This window comes from Manis pentadactyla, chromosome 9 (assembly GCF_030020395.1).
Source record: "Manis pentadactyla isolate mManPen7 chromosome 9, mManPen7.hap1, whole genome shotgun sequence".
Lineage (NCBI taxonomy): Eukaryota > Metazoa > Chordata > Mammalia > Pholidota > Manidae > Manis > Manis pentadactyla.
Window position 1 is genome coordinate 6022571 of NC_080027.1, and position 26978 is coordinate 6049548.

General features: G+C 46.5%; 1 long non-coding RNA gene across 2 annotated transcripts in view; it reads right to left on the reverse strand.

Annotated features, from left to right (window-relative positions):
• LOC130684767 (uncharacterized) overlaps positions 1-26978 on the reverse strand; it is a 183937-nt gene that overhangs the window by 10574 nt on the left and 146385 nt on the right. Inside the window, exon 4 of one of the 2 annotated variants that reach the window (XR_008999092.1) lies at positions 4869-4887. The exons of the other annotated variant lie outside the window; for it this stretch is intronic. This is a non-coding gene — a long non-coding RNA (uncharacterized LOC130684767). Of the gene's footprint in view, positions 1-4868; positions 4888-26978 lie in introns of those variants that run through there. 2 annotated transcript variants of the gene reach the window in all.

Sequence of the window (26978 nt, forward strand, 5' to 3'; positions counted from 1 at the left end):
AGGACAGAGAACAGATATACGGGTTCAAGTCCCTGCACCTCCATTTACTGGTTTTATAAGCACACGTGGCTGACTCGACCTGGAAGTGTCCAGTGAACCCAGTGCTCTCCTTACGGCCTAGATTCCTTGGAAGATTTTTGGAAGCATAATGTAGGGAACTGACATAGGCAATGTTGTTAACTGTTCTGTACATAAGATTAGATGGGCAGACAAAAAGATGATTGATTCATAGATAGATAGATAGATGACAGATGATAGATAGATAGGTACATAGATTGATAGATGATAGACATCATAGATAGATCATAGGAAGATAGATAGATAGATGGATAGATAGATAGACAGACAGACAGACAGATAGATAGATACAGATAAATATTGATTAACAGAAAGCTATTGCTCATAAAAAGGAGATCAATGGTGAAAGCACATAGCGAAACTACAAACAAAAAGGAAGAAGGAAATCCAGTTTAAAAAGTGAACTTAGCAGCCATAAGAAGGAAACAAATCCTACCATTTGCAATGACATGGATTTAGCTAGACGGTAGTATGCTCAGTGAAATAGGCCAGGCGGAGAAAGACAAGTACCAAATGATTTCACTCATGTGTGGAGTATAACAACAAAGAAACACTGAAGGAAAAAAACAGCAGCAGACTCACAGAACCCGAAAGTGGACTTACAGTTACCAAAGGGAAAGGGACTGGGCAGGTTGGGTGGGAAGGAAGGGATAAGGGCGGGGAGAAAGTAAGGGGACAATTGGATTAGCATGTATAATGCGTGGGGTCGGGGGGATATGGGGAGGGCTGTACAACACAGAGAAAACCATTAGAGATTCTAAAGCATCTTACTACACGCTGATGGACAGCGACTTTAATGTGGTGTGTGTGGGGGTGCATGGTGAAGGGGTCTACAGCATCCAACTCTGCTGATTGAAAGCAACTGTAAGAGGTTTTTTGGGGGGACTTGGTGAATAGGGGAGACTAGTAAACATAATGTTCTTCACGTGATTGTTGATTAATGATAACAAAAAAAATTTTTTAAGTGTAATAAGGGCAAAGCTGTGATTCATCAGAATAAAATAACAGGCTTTTAGTGCTCCAGAAAAAAGACACAGGGTTACAAGAAGGGATGGAAACTCAAGACACCTAAGTGCTTCCTTAGAGGAGACTCACCTGAGATCCAAGGACACAGACAAACTACAAGCCGAAGGTGTGGGGACAGGTACCCTACACAAGTGAAACTGAGAAACAATCAAACAAATGGATTCTGTTTGAGTCCCCAGAGATTTTCACTATAAAATAGCCCTATCTGGCCACCGTGAATTCTTTTTGCTTGGTTTCAGCAGTGCCCAGCCGTAGATTAAGTGGTGCAGCACCGTCCTTCTCATTTTCTCTCATCTCAACAACTGAATTGCTGTAATGATATGCATTTGGGCCTTTGAAATCGGTGGGTTTTATAATGTTCACCAATGTAAAGAAGTAATAACTAGATAAAGAGGGAACTTTGGACCCTCAAATAAACACGTCATTCCACAACACACTCTTTGCTCCCAACTGCTCCTGTCTAGAAATTGGTGTTCTTTTTCATTTTCCCTCCCTCCCATCAGCGGTGATCACGCCGATATCCCCGAAACATGGCGGTGAGCAAAGCACTAAGTTTACTTTCTGTTGACAACAGGCCCAGAGGAAGGATACTTGTGGTCTTCATTGACCACTTAGTCAATGAATGTGGCTAAATACAGTCAGCAAGTGAGAAGGAGATAAAAGAGGACAGAGGACAGAGACATGGGTTCAAGTCCCTGCACCACCATATCCTGGTTTTGTAGGTACACACTGCTGACTCGACCAGAAAGTGTCTCGGTTGATCCCAGTGCTCTCCCTACGGCCTTGTTACCTTGCAAGATTTTTGGAAGCATTATGTAGGGAAATGACATAGGCTATGTTGTTAACTGTTCTGTACACAAGGACAGATGGTCAGACAAAAATATGATTGATGGATTGATAGATATATAGATATATAGATAGATACATATATAGACAGACAGATAGACATAGGTACATATCGATTAACACAAAGCTATTGCTCATAACAAGGAGAGCAATGGTGAAAGCACATAGAGAAATTACAGACAAAAGAGAACACAGAAATCCAGTTTAAAAAGTGCAGTAAGCAGCCGTAAGAAGAAAACAAATCCTACCATTTGCAACAACGTGGATGGAACTAGAGGGTATTATGGCCAGTGAAATAGGCCAGACGGAGAAAGGCAAGTACCAAATGATTTCACTCATTTGTGGAGTATAACAACAAAGAAAAACTGAAGGAAGAAAACAGCAGCAGACTCACAGAACCCGAGTGGACTAACTGTTACCAAAGGGAAAGGGACAGTGCAGGGTGAGTGGGAAGGGAAGGATAAGGGTGGGGAGAAAGGGAGTATTAGGATAAGCAAGTATAATGTGTCGGGTGGGCGGGGCATGTGTAGGGCAGTACAACACAGAGAAGACAAGTAGTGATTCTACAACATCTTACTACACGCTGATGGACAGCGACTGTAACGCGGTGTGTGAGGGGGACATGGTGAAGGGGTCTACAGCACCCAATCATTCTGATGGACCATGACCGTAACGGGGTTTAGGGGGGGAATTGGTGAAGTGGGTAGTCTAGTAAGCATAATGTTCTTCATGTGATCGTATATTAATGATAACAAAAAAATAATTTCAAAGTGCAGTAAGAGCACAGCTCTCAATTATCAGAATAAAAGGACAGGCTTTGAGTGCTCCAATCAAAAGACATAGGGTTAGAAAAACGGAGGAAAACTCAAGACCACCTATGTTCTCCCTTACTGGAGACTCACTTGAGATCCAAGGACACAGACAAAATACAACCAAAATGGCGGGACCAGGTACCCTACACAAGTGAAACTGAGAAACAAACAAAGAAACAAATGGAGTCTGTTTGAGTCCCCAGAGACAGTCAGTAGAAAATAGCCCTATCTAGCCACTGTGAACTATTTTGTTTGGTTTCAGCAGTGCCCAGCCATAGATTTAGTGGGACAGCAAACTCCTTCTCATTTTTTCTCACCTCAACAACTGAATTCCTGTAATTATATGCATCTGGGCTTTTGAAATCAGTGAGCTTTATGATGTTTACGAATGTAAAGGAGTAATAACCACATAAAGAGGGAAGTTCGGACACTCAAATAAACACGTCACTCCACAACTCACTCTTTGCTCACAAATGCTCCTGTGTATAAATTGGTTTATCTTTTTATGTGTCCCTCGTCCTATCACCGGTGATCATGCAGATGTCCCTCAAACATGGTGGTGAGCAAAGCACCATCTTCACTTCTCTGTCGACAACAGTCCCAGAGGAAGGATACTCGTGGTCTTCAGGGAGCACTTAGTCAATGAACGTTGCTAAATACAGTCAGTAAGTGAGAAGGAGGTAAAAGAGGACAGAGGACAGATATACAGGTTCAAGTCCCTGCACCACCATTTCTTGGTTTTGTAGGCACACGCTTCTGACTCGACCTGCAAGTGTCTCAGTGAACCCTGTGCTCTCCCTATGGCCTAGATACCCTGCAAGATTTTTGGAAGCATAATGTAGGAAAGTGACATAGGCTATGTTGTTAACTCTTCTGTACACAAGGATAAATGGGAGACAAAAAGATGATTGATTCATAGATATATAGATGGAAAGATAGATAGATGATAGATGATAGATTGATAGACCGACAGATAGATATCGGTACATATCGATTAAGACAAAGGTGTTGCTCATAACTAGGAGAGCAATGGTGAAAGCACACAGCAAAACTACAAACAAAAAGAAGAATGAAATCCAGTTTAAAAAGTGCAGTAAGCAGCCATAAGAAGAAAACAAATCCTACCATTTGCAGTGATGTGGATCGAGCCAGAGGGTATTATGCTCAGTGAAATATGCCAGGCGGAGAAAGACATGTACCAAATGATTTCAATCATGTGTGGAGTATAACAACAAAGAAAAACTGAAGGAAAAAAACAGCAGCACACTCACAGAACGCGAGAGTGGACTAACAGTTACCTAAGGGAAAGGGACTGGCCAGGGTGTGTGGGAAGGGTGGGATCAGGATGGGGAGAAAGAAAGGGGGCATCAGGATTAACATGAATAATGTGTGGGGTGGGAGTTCATGGGCAGGGCTGTACAACACAGAGAAGACAAGTAGTGATTCTACAGCATCTTACTACACCCTGATGGACAGCGACTGTAAAGGGTTTTATGGATGGGGAATTGATGTACTTGGTGATCATAATGTTCTTTATGTGATTATAGGTTCATGATAACAAAAAATAATTTTTAAGTGCAATAAGGTCACAGCTCTCAATTGTCAGAATAAAAAGACAGGCTCTGAGTTCTCCAATCAAAAGACACAGGGTTAAAAGAAGGGATGAGAACTCAAGACCACCGACGTGCTCCCTTACAGGAGACGCACTTGAGATCCAAGGATGAAGACAAACTACAAGTTGACGGGGTGGGGACCGGTACCCTAGATAAGTGAAACTGAAAAAAAAAATGATGTGCTGATGGGATTAAATACGTCGGCTCACATGAGAGTGTAGGCGGAAACCTCCACCCAAAACCAAAACCACATACATACGTACAATATGGAAATAGAACAACTACACCAAACCCTGGAAGAGCAGCAGGGAAGAATGCTGCTGCGGCAGGCTGTCACCTCAAGGAGAAGTGTGATGTACCACCCAGGAGATGTGCTCTGGGAGCACGAACCTACCATACAAGTGGTGTGCTCTGGAGAATCAGTGAGTTGGAAAGCAAGGACAGGCGGAAAACTTAAAGAAACTTGAGATTCCAGCCACTTGTGGGACAACACAGGGATCCACATCTGGCCTCTGTGGGACAAAATAAAAGCGGACAGTCTGAGAGATATCCTAACAGCGAGAGAACTGCTAAAGGGGCAAGGCTTCCACAGGGCTTGCCACTCAGGAGAAAGGACATGTGCGCCAAACTGCCCGGGTGCACTCTGGCCTTCAGGCGGAGGAGATTTCAGGAGCTCTGGGCGCTCGATTCCCCTGGCTGGCCTCGCAGCTCTGAGGCCCCTTACTGTTCTGTGACTGGTACATGCCTGCCTCCCCACTGACACCGGCCTGCAAAACGGCCGCCCCCATCGATGGCAGCTTCTACCTGCATGCTCAGCAAACTTTCCCTGGCAATGGAGATGGACACTGCGTCCGGAAAGCAGGAAAGACCTCTTTCTACCCGGCGGGGTTGGGCAACGACACTGCTCCCCTGGGACCACTGCTGTCCCAACAAATGCTGAGCATCTCCAGAGATTAAAGCTTCTGGGAGCTAGAGGGTGCCACCTACAAATATGAACCTTCAAAGGAACCTGGTAACTGGACTCAAATCAATCTTCCTGAGAAAGAGATCTCAAAATAAACATCAGGAGCATGCTCAGGGAGCTACAGAAAATAAAACTATTTCTTCTCTCCAGCGCAATTCTCTTTCTCTCTCTCTGTCTCCTGGGAGTGCTTCTGAGGCCCTGTTCCGAGAGGGGTGCTGTGACAGCCCAGCAGGATTGGCACAGCTCTCAGGTCAACCCCGGCCATTGCCAGGAAAGTAATACATGGGCTATGACTGAACTGCATATGTTGGACGCCGCTCGTCTAACGCTGCAGGAAAGACAACATTGCCGCAAGCTAGCCTTCCCATCAATGGCTATAGGCTATGTGGCTCTATAGATACCAGGTGACGTCAACACTCTGGGCTTCATCTACTTGGCAATCTTTTTCCCTATGACTCTTGAAAGCAGCACATGGAAAGATACAACCTACCAGTCTCCACACCACCTCACCTCTCAGTTTTACGCTAGATGTACCTGCATCACAGCTTTTCCTCTTCGTTCCAGTTTTCTCGGCTCGTTGGTGTTCTAAGAAAAAGGAGTAATTAGTCAGATTTGGAATGAAGTGGTAGGGGGTTTACTAGGATTCTGATTGACCACCAACAATAGAACCAAATACATCCTTCAGTATGCTAGAATATATTCACTGATGACTTATTTGATAAGGCTTTTTCATCCAAAAAATGTATCAAGAGCTCACAAAACTCAACACACAAAAAGCAAATGAATCCAATTACAAAATGGGCAGTGGATCTGAACAGACACTTCTCCACAGAAGCAATTTCACGTGGCCGACAGGCACATGAAAAGATGCTCCACATCGCTAACCATCAGAGAAATGCACATTAAAACCACAATGGGGTATCACCTCATACCAGTTAGGATGGCCACCACCCAAAAGACAGACAACAACAGATGTCGGCAAGGGTGTGGAGAAAGCGGAACCCACCTACACTGCTGGTGGGAATGTCAGTCAGATCAACCATTGTAGAAAGCAGTATGGAGGTTCCCCAAAAAACCAAAGAACAGAAATACCATTTGTCCAGGAATTCCTCTCCTAGGAATTTACCCTAAGAGTGCGGGAGCCCAGTTTGAAAGAGACAGATGCACCCCTATGTTGATCACAGCACCCTTCACAATACTCAAGAAATGGAAGCAACGTAAGTGTCCATCAAGAGATGAATGGATAAATACCCTGGCCGGTGGAGATTTCAACAAGGGCTGGAGGGGAAGTTAACCTGGATGAGACAAACCAGATACAAAGAAGGAGACAAAGTCGAAAGTCTGATCAAGGTCTCAAAGTTTATTCCTACAAGGTAGATTATATATTAGCTAGGAGGGGGAAACAGCCACAGCTGAAGTGGCAAGGATTATCTAGGTTGCTAGGATACCTAACTGAAGAATGATCTCTGGAAAAGATCATGGGTGGGGGATTACTGAGAATAGACAGAAGGTTTAACTAAGGAAGAGATGTTATCATGGCAGCTGCTTAATCTCTATCCCAGCGGTCTAATTGCAAGCTGGGTCAATTGATCTTTCCTAAACGGGGCAGGCTTGAAAAACTAGAGGCCTAGGCGAAAAGGGCGAGACCATTATCTCTATGGCCTACGGCTCCCGACATCTCCTCCCTTCTTTTATACCAAAGAGGGGGAGGCCCGCTATTTAGCAGCGCGCATTAAACAATTGGGGGAGTAGTGACCTGGCTCCTCTGAGTCTCCCCATTGATGGGGGTCAACGTTGGCCCTTGGTATCTTTTGTGGAGGGGAGGAAGGGCGTACTTATTTTAGATACCAACCTCCATGCAAGCCAGGTTTTTCTCTCAGGGAATTCAGAGGCGGTTCATGGACCTTCCCTTGTGATGCTTAGCTTCGCACCCACATTGGTGCACATATCGCACTCACTTTATTGTGAGCCGATATGCATAGGTCTGAATCCTATGCAGCTTCTAAAGGAGGGGAGTCATCTGGCACATCATAGCCTTGGTCCGCAAGGTCAAGCCGGTGATAGTGGACTTGTATCTGTCTGCAGAGGGCAGTATTGATCTGTTCTCTAATGAAGGTGGTAATTCTCCAGAAGGCCCAAGGGCCAAAGGAGAGCACAAGCATGAGACTAAGGAATGGTCCTAGTATAGGGAGAAGATAAGGAAGTAACCCACTCATCCCAGTCCATAGGGGATTTTCAAACAGTTTTTTCTTTCTTTGCACAAGATCTTCTTGGAGTCTTTTTATTTTGTCACGAACTACTCCAGACTTGTTTGCGTAGGAGCAGCATTTCTCTTCTAAGTCTAAGCAGATGCCGCCTTGTTCTGCGGTGAGAAGTTCTAGGCCACACCTGTTCTGTGAGATTACTTCTGCAAGGGAATCTATTTGGTCTTGAAGATCTTGTAAGGTTCCGCGAAGAAGGTGAAAACACGAGAGTTGATGGGCTTCATCTTTTTATAAGGTGCAGTTAAGAAGTGCAAAGATGACAACAAGGATCCAGTAAGTGGTAAGAAGAATATTCTGCTCTACAAGGGTCCACTGGGGAGGGTTGGAGGCGGCGAGTCCTATGCCTAAGATAAAGGCAAGGACTAAACCGGCGGCCAGAATCTATGGAGAGAAAAAGAAAAAGGATGTCTCAGGGGGTGTCACCACCCTGAACAGTTGGATAAGATTTTTAAAAATCTTCTGGTAAATCTATTGGTTTAACCAAATGCTCTGGAAGCCAGCGAGCAGCTCCTTCTTTGGTGTCGAAAACACAGGCAGACCAAAGGCCTCATATGAATACGGGGTCGGGGCCATTCCATTGGGAAGTGAGGGGATCTCTCCACATGACAGTGGCATAGTTTTATCAGTTTGTGGATGCCAAAGGCGATCAGCTGCAGATTTGCCATGAGCGTCCAAAGTTAGAAAATTAAGAATAAAAAGGCATGATGAAGAATATTTCTTGGAGAGCCTTTCATGGGATATAAATCTCCCATTTTTAATTTGTGGAAGGTATGTTTAATAGTTACATGGGCTCGTTTGACAATCCCTTGACCTTGGGGATTGTATGGTATGCCTGTAACATGCTTGATTTGAAATTGGCGACAAAATTCTTGGAGTTTTTTTTTCCAGTATATCCAGGACCATTATCAGTCTTGATAATCTCGGGTTTTCCCAAGACACTAAGACAATTGAGTACATGAGCAATAACATTTATTGAAGGTTCTCCAACATGGAGGCTGGCAAAAATAAATCCACAAAAGGTACCTACAGTAACATGAAGATATTTAAGATTTCCGAATGAGGGGACGTGTGTTACATCCATTTGCCAGATCTCATTGGGAACTAGGCCCCTAGGGTTTGCACCCAATTGAGGGACATGCAGGAGAGTGACACAATTTGTACATTGTTTAACAATCTGACGGACTTGTTCTCTAGTAATTTTAAGAAGAAGACGTAAGGTTTGAGCATTATGGTGGTGTAAAGAGTGAGCTTCTTTGTCTTGAGCCTCAGGATCGAGCTCAGTGAGAAGGGCAAGTTGGGTTGCTTTATCAGTCACAGCAATGCCTCTGGCTAGAGGTCCAGGAAGAGCAGAATGGGCACGAATATGGCTTATATAAAAGGAATGTTGCCTGGAATGTATGCATTGCTTAATGGAAAAAAACAGAGGGATGGCGTTTGTAGTGGGTTTTATATAGGGAACGGTCTCTAAAAGGGGAATGGATTGAGCAATATAAGCCCTGTCAGTGTATAGGTTAAATGGAGTATTTGGGAGTTGTTGAAAAACTTGTAAAATAGCAAAGAGTTCAACCAATTGAGTGGAGTGGAATGGGGATTTTAGGGAAGTGGTTTGACTATCTATGATGAAGGCTGCCACTCCGTTGGAGGAGCCATCGGTGAAAACTAGGGGGGCATGAGGAAGGGGTTGGGAGGAGGTCAATGTAGGGAAAACAAATGGTTGGGTCCTTAGAAAATGGAGAAGCATGTTAGCAGGGTAATGATTGTCAAGGGCTCCCTGAAAAGAATTGCAGGATGGTGCCCATTCATCGTCATTCTCTATCAACCACTGGATTTGAGTAGTTGACTAGGGTAGGATAATTTTGTCGGCGTCTTTACCGAATATTTTCCTACTGTGGTCGCGTCCGATTTTTATCAGTTCAGCCACCCAAGAGGTATAGGGGATAAGGACTTTGGGAGGGGAGGCAGGTAAATGGACCCAAAAAAGGGGCCCCTCTTGCCAGAACACTCCGGTGGGTGTAAAGTCAGTAGCACAAATGACTAGGAGAAGAGGCTTCTCATAAGAGATAAAAGTGACCCTTTGGTTTAGAATTGCGGCTTCCACTGCCTTTAGGGCTTCTAGGGCCGGGTTTGTTAATGAGCTACTGGAAGTAGGATCTGGGTCCCCTTTAAGTATATCAAACAAGGGCTTAAGCTCTCTAGTAGTTAGCTTGAGATAAGTCCTGAGCCAATTAATATCTCCTAGAAGTTTTTGAAAATCATTTAAAGTTTTTAAGCAATCTGTTCAAAGTTGAACCTTTTGTGAAAGAATCTTATTATGAAAGAGTTCAAAGTCTAAAAACAAGTAAGGGGGTTTTAATTGAATTTTATCGGGGCTATCTGAAGACAGCTCTGGTAAGGGCCCTAGAAAGCTGTTGGGATTAAGCAAGGAGTTCAGTGGGGTTAGGACCAGCCATGAGGATGTCGTCCATGTAATGAATTAATTATGTAGAAGGCCATCTTTGTCTTAATGGGTCTATAACATGAGCTACAAATTTTTGGCACAGCGTAGGGCTGTTTGCCATTCCTTGGGGCAGAACTTTCCATTGGAATCTTGGCATAGGGCCTTTAAAATTAATTACCGGCAAACTAATGCAAAATGCTTGCGGTCTTTAGGATGTAGGGGGATTGTGATAAAGCAATCTTTTAGGTCACTAATGATTTTACAGTATCCCGCAGGAGTCGCCACAGGAGTGGGGAAGCCTGGTTGAAGGGTCCCCATAGGTATCATAGCTTTACTAATTTCTCTAAGATCTTGAAGTAACCTCCATTTTCCCGATTTTTTCTTGATGACAAAAATAGGAGTATTCCAGGGGGAGGTGGTGGGCTCGATATGGCCGGCAGCAAGTTGTTCCTGTACTAACATTGTGGATGCAGCCACTTTTTCAGAAGTTAAGGGCCATTGATCAATCCATACAGGCTCTGTTGTTTTCCAGGATACTTCATCTGCATGGGGTACAGGTATGTCAACGGCCGTTAGGGTAAATTTTCATAGCCAATTCCAGCATGATCAGTTTTTATGGTGACTGGGACAGGCTCTTTTGAGCCCTGAGAGTGTTTGCCCAACCCTTGCCGAGGGCAAAAGGCTTGACTGAGCTTCGTGAGTGACTAGTTCATTAGGGCTGCACATAATGAACTTCACTTGAGAGAGAATATCTCTGCCCCAGAGGTTGATAGGTAGGCCTGCAAGCATATAGGGCTGGACAGTACCGTGATTGCCTTCTTCATCTTCCCATTGAATAACTTTTTAGCTTTGTAGGGGTTTGAAGGTCTGTCGAATACCTCTAAGGTGAGTCATGGAAGCAGTGAGAAGCCAGTATGAAGGCCAATCCTTACTGGAAATAACTGTGGCATCCGCGCCAGTATCTTTAAGGCCTTCAAAGATTTTTCCTTTTATTTTTAACTTAAGAAGGGGTCTTTTTTGAGTGATCTCTTGTGTCCAATAAACATCTGATGATCCAAACCCATGGGTGCCTCTCTTTTGCTTATAGCAAGGATTTTTGTCATCGAAGGGAAGTAATATTAATTGAGGAATCCGTTGGCCAGGGGAAATGGTAATTGGTCCCTGAAAGGCTGAGCCATAAGTTTAATTTCTCCGGTATAATCATTGTCAATGACTCCTGGAGAAATGGTGAGGCCCTGAATAGTGGAGCTGGCATGACCCAGAATAAGAAAAAAGGTTCCTTGCAGCAAAGGGCCAAAAATCCCCATTGAAAGAATTTGAATTCCCATTTCTGGGGTCAATATTGACTGGGAAGTGAAACAGAGGTTCAGTCCGGCGCTACTGGCAGTTGCTCGGGAGAGGATAGTGACGCTGGATTTTGGACTGACTGGGGGACGAACCTGACGACCCCAGGGTTCTGTCACGGGTAGGTTTTGGGGTCCTGGGGTGGGCCCTGTATCAACTTTCCTTGCTTCGAGGCATAGGGTTACCCTGTATATCAGCCTTGGAGTGGCATTCGGAGGCCCAATGCTTACCCCATTAGCATCGCAGGAACAGGAATGATGGGAGCGATCGTTCGGTCCTAGGGGCTGTGCACTCTCTTGAAAAATGACCTGGTTGCTTGCAATTAAAGCAAGTCTTGGGCCTGGGTCCCTGAGTAAAATCTTTAAGAGCTGCTGCTATGGCTATTCCGATATTGCAAGAGGTTGGGTCATCGGCACAAAGTTTTATGAAGTTGGAGACATTTTTGACGCGACAATGGGTACGCATAGCAGCTTGACAAGCTGAGTTAGCATTTTCAAAAGCAAGATGTTTAATTAATTCATTATCTGTTTCCTCCCTTCCCATGAGGCATTCGGCGGCCTCTGTAAGGTGACCAATGAATTCACTGTAAGGTTCCTGCGGCCCCTGTCTAACCTTGGCAAGAGAGGTGACGGCCGACCCTTTAGAAGGGATGCTCTTCCAGGTCTTAAGGGCTGCATGTTGGATTTGTGTGAGTAAGCCTGGAGAAACCTTAGCCTGTCTTTCATTTGCGTCATAGGGGCTATTGCCCAAAAGTTTGTCTAATGTCCAGGATTTGGAAGGACCGCCCGCAGCCATATTGCGGTGGGCAGTATCCTGGCATCTTTCTGTGTAATCAGCTTTCCATAAGAGAAAGTCACTTCTTGTTAAGGTGGCTTTAGTTAACATGCCCCAATCATTAACTGTAAGCCAGTCTTCGCGTAGAGACTCTAACAATGAAATAGTAAGGGGGGCAAGAGAGCCATATGAGGAAACAGCATTCTTTAAGTCTTTTATATTTTTAAATTTAAGGCGGCGGTACCACTGATTCCTAATGGTTGAAGTTGCATTCTCGTCCTCTCCTTCAGTGTTTTCTGACTCAGGCTGGGCTATAGGCTCTTCTGCATCTGTATCTCCCCCTTCTGATTCTCGTGGTTCAGCCTCATTTGACTCTCCCTCTGTCGGTTCTCCCTCGGTCAGTCTAGTTTGGGATCGGGTTACCGGAAAGACATTAAGGGTTTTATTTTTGGTTTTAAATTTCTGAACGGGGGGAGTAGAGGGGAACTTACTTTTATTTTCTGGACAGGGGGGATGGGGGGAGCTTCTCTAAGTCAAGGTTACGTAATTGACTAAGCATTAGGGCTCTCTCCCTTTTGATCTGATGCAGTGCCTTAAGGGTCTGCGCCTCCCGAGAGATTTTAACAGTGTCTTGTTAAAGGGGGTGGTGTTTCATAGGGCGTTGGTATGTTATAGGGCTTGGTATGTAATAGGGCGGTGGACCTGCACCTAAAGGTGCTTGTGGGGGCAAATCAACATAATGGTACTTAGCGGCGGCATCTTTTAGTTCTGCCTCCTCTTCAGGATAGAGGGCATCATCATCAGGGCTGTTGGACTTGAGATGGGATAGGACTGGTTAAATAGATTTTTGGGGGGCCGCTAGAAGGCGGATCATTCTTAACCTCGGGCATGGGAATGGACACAGAGGGACAATTAGTGGCTGGGGATGAGGGACGAAGATCCTCGGGGACCTCCTGTTTGGGGAGAGAAGTCTGACTGGTTTTAAATTTCCCTTCAGATAATTTTCACTTTCGTCAACAACCTTTGAAACATCTGGGTGACAGTGGCGGACCTGCAACACATCGTTTATGAGATTCCAATAAGAAAATGCCTGTACTGGGACCTTCTCAGGGCCAAAGGAATGATAATAATCATTCAGGCAGTTGCCAAATAGGCACCACTGTTTTTCATCTATAGTTCCTTTCTGGGGTAACCATGGGCAGACATCCTCTAGCAAGATAAAGAATTTAACTAAATCTTTTTTCTTAACCTGTATTCCTTGTGTCTTGAGAGATGCCTTAAGTCCCTTAACAAATAACTCATGCTTATTTAGTGTTTGCCCCATGATTGCGTCGCATTCCTTACCTTTATTGATCTGTGTCACAGGCGGGTACATCTGTTGTGATCTTCATGCGGATCTTCACTCACCGGTGGGGTGGCGATCCAAGGAAAGAAGGACAGCCGTCCATATGAGTGACATCTAGATCAGGCTTCATACCTCGAGCCCCACATCGGGCGCCACATGCCCCGGCCGGTGGGTAGTTCAACAAGGGCTCGAGTGTAAGTTAACCTGGATGGGAGACAAACCAGGCACAAAGAAGGAGAACAAGTCGAAAGTCTCATCAAGGTCTCAAAGTTTATTCTTACAAGGAAGATTATATAGGAGCTAGGAGGGGGAAACTGCCCCAGCTGAAGTGGCAAGGTTTATCTAGGTTGCTATAATACCTAACTGAAGAATGTTCTCTGGAAAAGATCATGGGTGGGGAATTACTGAGAAAAGAAAAAAGGTTTAACTAAGGAGGAGATGTTATCACGGCAGCTGCTTAATCTGTATCCCAGCGGTCTAATCGCAAGCTGGGTCAATTGATCTTTCCTAAACGGGGCAGCCTTAAAAACTAGAGGCCTAGGAAAAAAGGGCGAGACCATTGTTTCTATGGCCTACGTCTCCCGACAGCTAAGGAAGAGATGGTATATACACACTATGGAATATCATTCAGCCATTAGAAGAAAACTAATCCTACCACCATTTGCAACAACACGGATGGAGCTAGAGGGTGTTATGCTCAGTGAAATAAGCCAGCTGCAGAAAGACAATTATCCAGTTATGTCACTCCTCTGTGAGGTATAAGAACAAAGCAAAAATGGGAAGGTAAAAAACAGCAGCAGACTCACAGAACCCAAGAATGGACAAACAGTTACCAAAGGGAAAGGGACCTGGGATTATGGGTGGGAAGTGTTGATAAAGGGGTAAAGGGGGCATTACAATCCACACACATAATGTAGGGTGTGGGGTCCACGGGGATTGCAGTATAACACACTGAAGACAGGTAGTGTTTCCATAGCATCTTACTACATTGATGGACAACGACTGTAATGGGGTGTGTGGAGTGGACTTGATAATGTTGGGAGGGGGGATTAGGGGGAGTCTAGTAAACAAAATGTTGCTCATGTAATTGTACATTACTGACACCAAAAAAAAAAAAGTGATACTGCTTGAGTGCCCAGAGAGACAGTAAGTAGAAAATAGCCCTTCCTGCCACCGTGGATGCTTTCTCTTCGGATTTGGCAGTGCTCAGTCATAGATTCAGTGGTATAGCGAGGCCCTTCTCATTTTTCCTCACCTCAACAACTGAATTTCTGTAATAATATGTGTCTGGGCTTTTGAAATCAGCGGATTTTATGATGTTTACGAATGTAAAGAAGCAATAAACAGATACCGAGGGAAATTTGCCGAAGGGGCAGGTACAGGTACCCTACCCAAGTGAAACTGAGAAACAAACAAACACATAAATGGATTCTGTTGAATCCCCAGAGACAGTCAGTAGAAAACAGCCCTATCTCGCCACGATGAATTCTTTTTGTTTGGTTTCAGCAGTGCCCAGCCATAGATTTAGTGGTACAGCAACATCCTTCTCATTTTATCTCAACTCAATAACAGAATTGCTGTAATAATATGCGTCTGCGCTTTTGAAATCAGTACGTTTTATCATGTTCATTTATGTAAAAAAGTAATAACCACCTAAAGAGGGAAGCCTGGACACTCAAATAAACACGTCACTCCACAACACACTCTTTGTTCCCAAGTGCTCTTGTCCAGAAATAGGTGTTCTTTTTATTTGTCTCTCCTACTATCAGCAGTGATCACGCCAATGTCCCTCAAACTTGGTGGTGCTCAAAGCACCAAGTATAGTTTTCTGTCTACAACAGGCCCAGAGGAAGGATACTTGTGGCCTTCAGGGAGGACTTAGTCAATGAATGTGGCTAATTACAGTCAGCAAGCGAGAAGTAGGTAAAAGAGGACAGAGGACAGAGATACGGGTTCAAGTCCATGCACCACCATCTACTGGTTTTATAAGCACACGTGGCTGATTCGAACTTCAAGTGTCTCAGAGAACCCAGTAATCTAACTACGGCCTAGTTACTTCGCAAGATTTTTGTAAACATAATGTAGGGAAATGACATAGGCCATGTTGTTTTATGTTCTGTACAAAAGACAAGATAGGCTGACAAAAAGATGATTGATTCATAGATAGATAAATAGATAGATGACAGATGATAGATAGATAGATACATAGAGAGATAGATGATAGACATGATAGATGGATGATAGGAAGATGGAAAGATAGATAGATAGGTAGATAGATAGATAATTAGATAGATAGAAGGATAGATAGAAATATAGAAGGATAGATAGACAGACAGACAGATAGTTAAATAGATACAGATATATATCGATTAACAAGAAGCTACTACTCATAACCAGGTGTTAAATTGTGAAAGCACATAGTGATACTACAAACAAAAGGAAGAATGAAATCCAGTTTAAGAAGTGCAGTAAGCAGCCATAAGAAGAAAACAAATCCTACCATTTGCAATGACGTGGATGGAGCTAGATGGTAGTATGCACAGTGAAATAGGCCAGGCAGAGAAATACAAGTACCAAATGATTTCACTCATGTGTGGAGTATAACAACAAAGAAAAACTGAAGGAAAAAAACAGCAGCAGACTCACAGAACCCAAGAGTGGACTAACAGTTACCAAAGGGAAAGGGACTGGGCAGGGTGGGTGAGAAGGGAGGGATAAGGTCGGGGAGAAAGAAAGGGGTTACTAGGATTAGCATGTATAATGCGTGGGGTCGGGGGGTCATAGGGAGGGCTGTACAACACAATGACAAGTAGAGATTCTACAGCATTTTACTACACGCTTATGGACAGCGACTGTAACGGGGTGTGGGGGGGGACATGGTGAAGTGGTCTACAGCAAAGAACTATGCTGATGGACAGTGACTGTAAGAGGTTTTTTGTGGGGCTTGGTGAAGGGGGGAGCCTAGTAAACATAATGTTCTTAACGTGATTGTAGATTAGTGATATCAACAAAAATTTATTAAGTGCAATAAGGGCAAAGCCCTGAATCATTAGAATAAAAGGACAGGCTGTGCATAGTCCAAACAAAAGATACAGGGTTAAAAGAAGGGATGAAAACTCAAGACCACCTATGTGCTCCCTTACAGGAGACTCTCTTGAGATCCAAGGACACAGACAAACTACAATTTGAAGGGGTGGGGACAGGTAACCTACACAAGTTAAACTGAAAAACAAATCGATTCTGTTTGAGTCCCCAGAGACAATCAGTAGAAAATAGCCCTATCTGGCCACTGTGCACTCTGAACTGAAGGCAGGGGAGCTTTCAGGTGCTCTGGGCGCTCCATCCCCCTGACTGTCCTCACAGCTCTGAGGCCCCTTACTGTGCTGTGACTGGTACATGGCCTGCCTCCCCACTGGCACTGGCATGCAAAATGGCTGATCCCACCTACGGCAACTTCTCCCTGCGTGCTCTGCAAACTGGCACTGGCAGTGGAGACGGGCACTGAGCCCGGGAAACAGGAAAGACCTCCTTCCTCCTGGTGGGGGTGGGCACTGGCACCGCTCCACTGGGATCCAGGCAACCCCCAAGGGATGAGCATCTCCAGAGAGAAAAGCGTCTGGGAGCTAGAGGATGTCACCTACAAATATGAACCTTCAAAGGAACCTGGTAACTGGACACAAATCAATCGCCCTCAGAAAGAAATCGCAAAATAAACATCAGGGGCATGCTCAGGCGGCTACAGAAAATAAAACTCTCCCTGTTTTTCAAGTGCAATTCTCTCTCACTCTCTCTCTCCCGGGAGTGATGCTGAGGCCCTGTTCCAAGAGAGGTGCTGCGACAGCCCAGCAGGAATGGCACAGCTCTCGGGTCCACCCCTTCCAGTGCCAGGACAATCCCACATGGGCACTGACTGAACTGCAAAAGGGGTATGCCGCCCGTCTAACTCTGTACGAAAGACAACAATGCCGCATGCTAGCTTTCAAATCAATGGCTAGAGGCTACGTGGCTCCACATGTGATGTCAACACCCCGGGCTTCATCTCCTTGGCAATCATTTTTCCCTATGACATTTGAAAGCAGCACATGGAAAGATACAACCTACCATTCTCCACACCACCTCAACTCTCAGTTTTACGCTACATGTTCCTGCATCAGAGCTTCTCCTCTTTGTTCCAGTTTTCTCGGCTGGTTGGTGTTCTGGAAAGAAAATAAAATTAGTCAGAGTTTGAATGAAGTGGTATTGGGTTCAGTAAGATTCTCTTTGACCACCATCAGTAGAATCAAAAGTCATCCTTCAGTATAGGAGAAAAAACTCACTGATGACATTTGATAAGGCGTTGCCATCCAAAACATGTATCAACAGCTCAAGAACCCCAACACACAAAAAGCAAATGAATCCAATTACAAAATGGGCACAGGATCTGAACAGACACTTCTCCACAGAATCAATTTCAGGTGGCCGACAGGCACATGAAAAGACGCTCCACATCGCTAACCATCAGAGAAATTCACATTAAAACCACAATGGGGTATCACCTCACACCAGTTAGGATGGCCACCAAACAAAAGACAGAAAACAACAGATGTCGGCAAGGGTGTGGAGAAAGGGGAACCCTCCTACACTGCTGGTAGGAATGTCATTCAGCTCAACCATTGTGGAAAGCAGTATGGAGGTTCCCAAAAAAACCAAAGAACAGAAATACCATTTGACAAAGGAAATCCTCTCCTAGGAATTTATCCTAAAATTGCAGGAGCCCAGTTTTAAAGAGACAGATGCACCCCTATGTTGATCACAGCACTCTTACAATAGACAAGAAATGGAAGCAACCTAAGTGTGCATCCGGAAATAAATGGATAAAGAAGAGGTGTTACATACACACTATGGAATATCACTGAGCCATAAGAAGAAAACAAATCCTACCACCATTTGCAACAACACGGACGGAGCGAGAGCTTGTTATACTCAGTGAAATAAGCCAGGGGGAGAAAGACAAGTATCCAAGGATTTCACTCCTCTGTGAGGTATGTGAACAAAGGAAAAACGGGAAGGAACAAAACAGCAGCAGACTCACAGAACCCAAGAATGGACTAACAGGTACCAAAGGGAAAGGGACCTGGGAGGATGGGTGGGATGGGAGGGATAAGGAAGTAAAGGGGGCATTACGATCTGCACACGTAATGTAGGGGGTGTGGGGCCACGGGGATTGCAGTATAACACACATAAAACAGGTAGTGATTCTATAGCATCTTATTACATTGATGGACAGCGACTGTAATGGGGTGCGGAGAGTGGACTTGATAATGGGGGGGAGGGGGAGGCAGAGGGAGAGTAGTAACCATAATGCTGCTCATGTAATTGTACATTACTGAAACCAAAAAAAAAAAAAAGTGATTCTGTTTGATTGCCCAGAGAAACAGTCAGCAGAAAATATCCCTTCCTGCCACCATGGATGCTTTCTATTTGGTTTTGGCAGTGCCCAGTCATAGATTCAGTTGTATAGCAATGCCATTCTCATTTTTTCTCACCTCAACAACTGAATTGCTGTAATAATATGCATCTGGGCTTTTGAAATCAGTGGATTTTATGATGTTTACGTAAGTAAAGATGAAATAACCAGATACAGATGGAAGTTTGGATGGTCAACCGAACACATCACTCCACAAAACACTCTTTGCTCCCAACTGCTCCCGTCTAGAACTCGGTGTTCCCTTTCACCTGTCCCTCCTCCTATCAGCAGTGACGTCGATGTCCCTCAAACATGGTGGTGAGGAAAGCACCAAGTTTACTCTTCTGTCTACTACAGGCCTGTGGTACAGGTCCTCCTAGAGGAAAAGCAGTAGCAGCGGGAAAAAACCCAAAGACGTAGAAATAGGAGATGGTACTGTACAATGAAAACTGACACAAGGGACTTCCGAGACCCATACTTAATTCCATCAGAGACGTGAAAGGAGCCGCCCCCATACAACAAAACTACACCACTACAGAGAAAGCACAGGCAGAGAACAAGAAGAGACCTGGAATCTTACGCCACTGGGCCAGAGACAGTAGTCATCACAGCAGCAGCAGCAGTAACAGTAGCTGGGGCCTGCCCCACACGCTCTGTGCTCATCGCCGTTAAAGATAAGTTCTTGGGCTCGGCTCGCCGGGCCTCTCCCTAAGCACCCGGAGGCATACACAGCGGGGACTGAGGGGCCGTCGGTGGCATCTCACCCACATTTATGTTCCCCACGGTTTGGAACAAAACGTACTGTTGGAGGAGGAGTGATCGGCACCAGGTACCACTGAACAGGCAGCTGAGCTTTGAAGCCGAGTCCAGTCATTCACTGTCACCACTGTTCAATAGATCCCGTGACCCGAGAAGTGATGTGCATGAGATGACACACTCACATTTGATAAGGGAGGTTCTCACCAAGGTCGGAGAATGGAGAGGAAGGCACGTAAGTGTGAGTGCACGGGAAGCCTCCAGGAGGAGGTGACTAGAGAGGTGGGTCTTCAACGATCCATGTTCTTCTGCTGTGGTGAAATGTCTTAAAAACCAGAGGCAAGAGGTGGAAACCCCCAGAGGAAATAATTCAGAGACGAAAAGACACGAGACAGGATCTTTTCAAGGAGCAGGGAGCTTGGCTCATAGGGATGGAAATGTAGACAATGTGAAGGCCAGACCATGAGTTGGGGCTGGAGAATTTCACATTTTATTCTGTAACAATGTCAGTGCTTCCACAGTGAAGCAGTGAGCAAGCAGGGCCTAGGACCAAAAGGTAAGACCCGAGAACTAGAAGCAGGGTTACTGACACGGGACACAAGCTTCATAGGTTATAATATAAAGGATGAACAGTCAGGATCGGGAATGGACAGACTGACTACTGAGAGGAGGCGAGGTTGCCCCACAACCTTCCAGCTTGGCTGACGGGCAACAACAATGACGCCATCGAGACCAAGAGTCTAAAGGAGAAGCATTTTAAAAATAAAATGTTTCCCAGTTTAATGTGTTGTGTTATTCACGTATGAGACACAGGCCCCCAAAACTAGATCAGAGAGAAAATCTGGGCGGCCGGGCCCAGTCAGAATGCGGGATGTGTCTATGCTGAGACCCGGTGGTCCCCGACCTACGCTTTCTGTGAGAAGCAAAGAAAGAACTTGCCCGCTAGCTAGAAAGGCAAGTCATGGGGTCTGCGCCTTCCTCAGAAGTCAGCCACCCAGCTGGCCATGGCCGAGAAGGCTTGCCTGGCTGCAGGTGTCCCAGAGAAGCTGGGAAGTCCCGGGAAATGGCGGGCCGTACCCCGGGCAGCCTCTCGTTGGCTCCATGCTGGGCTGTGTTCAGGACCTGGCCACCGCGAGTGTGGGGGAGCAGTGGGGGCAAGGTACTTGCCGCCCACCACACCCCAGGTGCCGAGCCCATGCAGAGCTGGCACCTGGGTGGGCTGAGATCTGACAGACACGGGCACGGCAGCCCTCAACTGTCCACATGGTGGCCTCGTTGGTCTGAACACCTGCACTTCCCTCAGCAGGCAATTCCGGGGGCTAGGGATTCTACTGGGGTTCGCATTGGGGCCGCACCATGGCTTCTGCCCAGGGTCTCCTTGGGTGTGGCCAGTGTGCTTAATTCAATGGGGGCGTGGTTATGCAGCCCCTGGGTGACGTCACAGTGGCCCAGGCCGCTTTGTGATGCGTCCCCTGGCTGACATACATACCAGGCTCGCCCTAGCTGGGCAGCTCAGTGCGTGCTTGGCCTGAGAAAGAGTTAGTTGCAAAGGAGACCCTCTCCCTAGATTCAGACCCTTTCCTCAGATCGTTTGGCGCACACCAGAAACCGTTTTTCCATGTGGACAGTTTCCTCCTTCCTAAGGATCGTGCCCCACCCCACCGGCCGCCTCCCCAGCCCCACCTTCTTCGCCCACCGGTCCTTCTGGTCCTCGGGTGCTGCTCCCTATCCCTCCTGCCAGGGAGCACCCTGCACATGCCCGCTGCCCTGGTCACAGGCTGTTCCACCAGGATCCTGTGCCTTTAGCGGCTGGGTTTTCCCACTTTACCCAGCAGAGATCCCACTACCACTTGGAGCAGTCCTGAGCCTCTTGACCATCCTAGGCTCCCAGCAGACGGCTGGAGAGAGACCACCCAGATGAGCTCCTACTCTGTAGGGCACACGGGAACCACTACCAGCCCGCCTCGAGGTGTCTTGCCTCTGCAAAACCGCCATATAGAGTCAGCAAGAAGACAAGGCCTTGGGCATCACAAGCACCGGCCCGATGGCTGGCTCTGATGCTCTGGACAAGCCGATAGACACGAATCCACCACCGCTAGCCATCGTCTTCCAGTCCCCCCAGACACCGCACGAGGCCATGGGCAGCACCACCACTGGATTCCTTTGTGCCTCAGACGACCACCACTCGGGCGGTCTTCGTCTGGTCTCACCTGGCCCCATACAATGCCATGGGAGGCACAGATGATGGCCTCGGCCCTACCCGGAAGGTGGACGACGACACGATCTGCACGCCACTGCCTTCGGGAGAGGCACCTACAACTGCCACCTGGCCCCGGACAAGTCCGTGGGCTGCACAGGTGCCATTCTGAAGGCTGATGCTCAAGACGAGCCGATGGACATGACACCACCCTCGATGGCCGTCATCTTCCGTTCACCCCTGACCGCACATGAGGCCGTGGGCAGCTCCACCTTCGGCCCAAGGGCCGGCAATGACGCTCAAGGCAAGCCCATTGACACGGCACCACCCTCGATGGCCGTCATCCTCCATTGGCAACGGCTATGCAAGGGACTGTAGGCAGAAAAACCTCCGGCCACCTGTGCACCTTAGACAACCACCGCATGGGTGGTCGTCGTCTGGTCTCCCCTGGCCCCATACGATGCCATGGGAAGCACAGACAACTACCTCGGCCCTACATGTAAGTTAGCCTTGGACCCTATGGGTACACCACTGCCCTCAGGAAAGGCACATACAACTGCCCCCCGGCCCCAGACAAAGCACAGGGCAGCACAAGCGGCGGCCCGAAGGCTGACGCTGATGCTCAAGATGAGCCGATGCGACACAACACCTCCCTCGATGGCTGTCATTTTCTGGTCACCCGCCGGCCCCACACGATTCAATGGGCAGCAGCACCGCCATCCTCCAGCGCACCTCAGACACCCACCGCATGGGAAGTCATCCTCCGGACTCCCCTGGACCCACACGGTGATGTGGGATGCACAGACGACGGCCTCGGACCTACCCACAAGTTGGACTAGGACCCGATGGCATTCCACGACCATGGCGAAAGGCACCTACTCTACCCCCCGGGCGCCAGATGACACAGTGAGCAGCACAAGTGCCTGCACGAAAGCTCACTGTTACTCTCTATACAAGCCAATGGACACGATGCCATAGTCACTAGCCATCATCTTCCGGTCCCCACCGGGCCCCACACCAGGCCGTGGGCATCACCACCGCCGGCCTCCTGTGCACCTCAGAAAAACACCATGAGGTTGGTCATCGTACGGTCAGACCTGGACCCATACGATGCCGTGGGAGGCACAGCCGAATACCTCGGCCCTACACCTAAATCGTCCTCCGACCTGGTGGACACGCCACAGACCTTGCCAATGGCACCTACAGGACTCCCCTGGCTCCAGACAAGGCCTATGTCCTCCTATCCATTTAACAAAATCTTTCCCACAATATGTGTGTATATTATATATTCACACTAAACCCTGCTCTTGCTAGTATGCCTCTGCTCTGTTTACTCTTTGACCCGGCGACAGAGGAAGAACATACATACATGAGTGATAATGTTCTGAGATACACTTAACTATGCAACGTGTTCCATGCCCCAGTAACTGGGATGTGGAAGTAGCCGCATTTTATGACTGTGCGTGCTCACCGCGAGGTCTGCGTGCTGAGCGTTTAATGAATGACAACCCAGGGTGAGGCAAGTCCAGAGAAAGGAGATTGGGTTGGCTTATGTGGCCCCTTCCCACTCCTCCCCCACTGCTCTAAGCTCACTGGAGGCTAGGGAATCCCTGCTGTGACACAGGAAACCACTCTAATCATTTTGGTTTTTAAACATGCTTCATTCTGTATGTGTGTGCCTTGTGTAACTTAAGACTTTGGCCGATCATCCTCACACATTCCCACTTCACCACGAGAGAATGGATTTGGCATCCAGGTCCTCAAGGCTGGAGGAATGACAGAAGGAAGTGTTACTCCCTGCTGCGTGATAATTGAAAATTTAAGCTTACTTAGAATATATCAAGTAGCTTAGTAATATCAGAAAAGGCCCTCCTTAATAACTGCCTCGCCTGACTCTAACCTGTACTGCTAACATATCAAACCACTTTGAGTTACAACTGTGCCCACTTCTCGATGACCCTAGAGTCTGCAGGGTCTCCACCAGACTTAATACACGCAGAATTCCTAACCTGTGAAGACCACGTTCTAGTTGGAGGGGAGGAAAGAGACAATAAACATCTGTAAGTTCTCTGGTAGCTAAGCCGGTAATAAACACTATGAAGAATAAAAAGCAGGATATGGAGGGCTGAGATTATAGGCAGAGAGAAGCAGGGCTTTCAAAATAAACGGTGGACAGGGTAAGCCTCACCAGGGAGGTGGGACTTGAACAGTCTAGAAGGAGGTGACAGAACCAGGTATGTGTGGGTAAAGCATTCCATACAATGGGATAAATTACTGAAAAAGTCAAGAGGAAGGATGCTTCTGGTCTTCAGGAAGCAGTCAGTCAACAAATGCAGCTAGAATACTGTCAGAAAGGTGGGAAAAGAAGACCGGGGACAGAGATATGGGTTCAAGTCCCTGCACCACCATTTACTAGTTTTGTAGTCACATGCTGTTGACTCGATGTGCAAATGTCTCAGTGAACCCAGTGCTGTCTGTCTCTAGGGCCTAGTTACCTTGCAGGCTTTTGGAAACATAAGTAGGGAAATGACATATAAACCATCTTGTGAACTGTTCTGTGCATACGGATAGATGGGTAGACAAAAAGATGATGATAGATAGGACAGATAGACAGATAGATGACAGATTAGATAGGATAGATGATAGGTATAGATAGATCGAATAGATAGATAGATAGATAGATAGATAGATAGATAGATAGATAGATGATAGATAGATAGATAGATAGATAGATAGATAGATAGATAGATAGATAGATAGATAGATAGATAGATAGCCATGTTAGACAGCCGTGTTGTTAACTGTTTTTAAGGCTGGGGGTACTGATGGGAGGAGCGAGCACGTCGGACACTGATGATGTGCCAATGTCTCCAGCTGCTGCCCCCTCCCACATGGGACACTGAAGATGTGCCGAAGTTCTTGGCAGTTGCCCCCTCCCAACCTGAAAAATGTGCTTTGGGCTAGCCAATCCTCGCAGTGCTGTAAATCTTAAGGTCTGCCTCCCCCTACCTTCTTTAAAATCTTGCTACCTGTCTACTTATGTGTGAACTCCCCAGCCTTCATTTCTATAGACTGGGGAAATCTTGCCCAGGTATTTGCGTTCAAATAAACGACCGGGCCCTTTGTTGCCTCTCTTCACCTTCTTATTTCAGCTAGAATTTATCTTACACTGTTCTGTACATAAGGATAGATGGGTAGACAAAAATATGATGACAGGTAGATGACAGACAGATGACAGGTGACAGATTGATTAGAATTAGATACATTAGATAGATGATATTCATAGATTAGATGAATAGATTGACAGAGATGACAGATAGATAAGATATATAAAGATGACAGATGATAGACTAGATAGGATAGATGATATAGGTAGGTTCGATTAGACAAAAGATGATAGATAGATACAGAGCTATGAACAGAATTTATGGGCCCTCACCTCACCAACTTTCGCTCCTCCTAACACCCCTCCGCCACCACACACACACACACACACACACACACTCAAGTTCATATTTGAACTGAGTCAGGGTTGAAGCCCTAACCCCCACTGTCAATGTATTGGGAGGTGGGGCCTTTGGAGGTAATTAGGTTTGGAAAATATCATGAGGGAGTGGGTGGAGCTGCCATTATGCAATCAGTGCCATTAAGAGGAACAGAGGACAGAGCTTTCTCCCTCGACCCTGTGAGGACACAGCAGGGATGCAGCCATATGCAAGCCAGAAGAAGGGACCTCACCAGGAACTGAACCTGACTTGATCTTGGACTTCTGCTTCCAGAATTGCGAGAAATCAGTGTCTATCGATTAAGCCCCCACTCAATGACACTCTGGTTATCAGCTTGAGTAGAATAACATAGATATGTAAGTAAACAGAGATGCACTGAGATGATGGATGGAGAGAGCCTATGTATAGATATCTCTGCTTAGGTGTCTGCATACGTATCTGTGTTCAACCACGTCAGCACTTTGAAGTCTGCTCCCATTGGGGGGAACACCAGGTGCACAAATTATGCACATTTTTTTAAAGTGTGGTGTGCAGTTTCCAATAACTGGGGACTCCGTTATCTCTCAGCCGTGTATGTGTGTCTGTGCGTGTGCATGTGTGTGTGTACAGTACTGCCCCTATCGGTCTACAATCACAGGAGTTTCAAAAGTAACAAAAGAACGCAGAATAGGGCAAACATCTTGCAAACTAAGACCAGAAAAAGTAAAATTTTCCAGTAGACTCTGGGGATATCTTTGCCAAGTGTTTCAATGCGATTTTAGAAAGATCTTGCTGGAAATGTTGCTGGGACCACTCTGAACCATCAAGTTAGTTAAGGTAAATAGCCAGGAGAGGAGAGCAGCAAAGAACACTCTCGGTGTGTCTTCTATGTATCAGGCCAAGGTGTACAGGCTTTAATTCCACTACACCACTTCATCTCACCATGGCTGACGTGGGATGACCTTATACATCACCTTCATCCGTTAGTAAAATGTTACTTCAGAATCACCTCCCTTAAGAGAAAATAAATAAGTGCGGGGATATAAACATTCCTAGAATTCCTGCCACCATCACCCAACTCATTATGCTCAGCGCCCTTTTCATACGAAAGGAAACATAGCTCTCAACGCTACTATTTCATTTCAGATAGACCTCACTCACATTTAATGCCTAAACGCACTGAAACTCCACCTCCACCTTGACAGCAGAGTGGAGCAGTTTCCCCACAAGCTAGCTGGCCTGCCACCTCAGCAAGCTAATGGAACACAAGCCCACAGGAGCCCTGCGTGTCAACAATAGGCAGTTCACTTAACCGGTGACAACACACATGCTCTCTGGAGATGGGCCACCAAGCAGGGCCTCCGAGGTGACATCAGTGCACAGGCAAAAAGACTTACTACTGGGCATGCACCTGCCTCGGAACCCGCAGGCCAGCCATTGTGCTCCCTGCATGGGGCCTCGTATATGCTCCGCAGCTCACGCAGCCGCCACAGCAGGAATGGCCCAGGGGCAGAGCAGCTGGAGGGCCCTGTCCTGCACAGGTTGAAGAGGGCAGCCTGCCAACCACACCATCCACACCCAGGAGACTCGT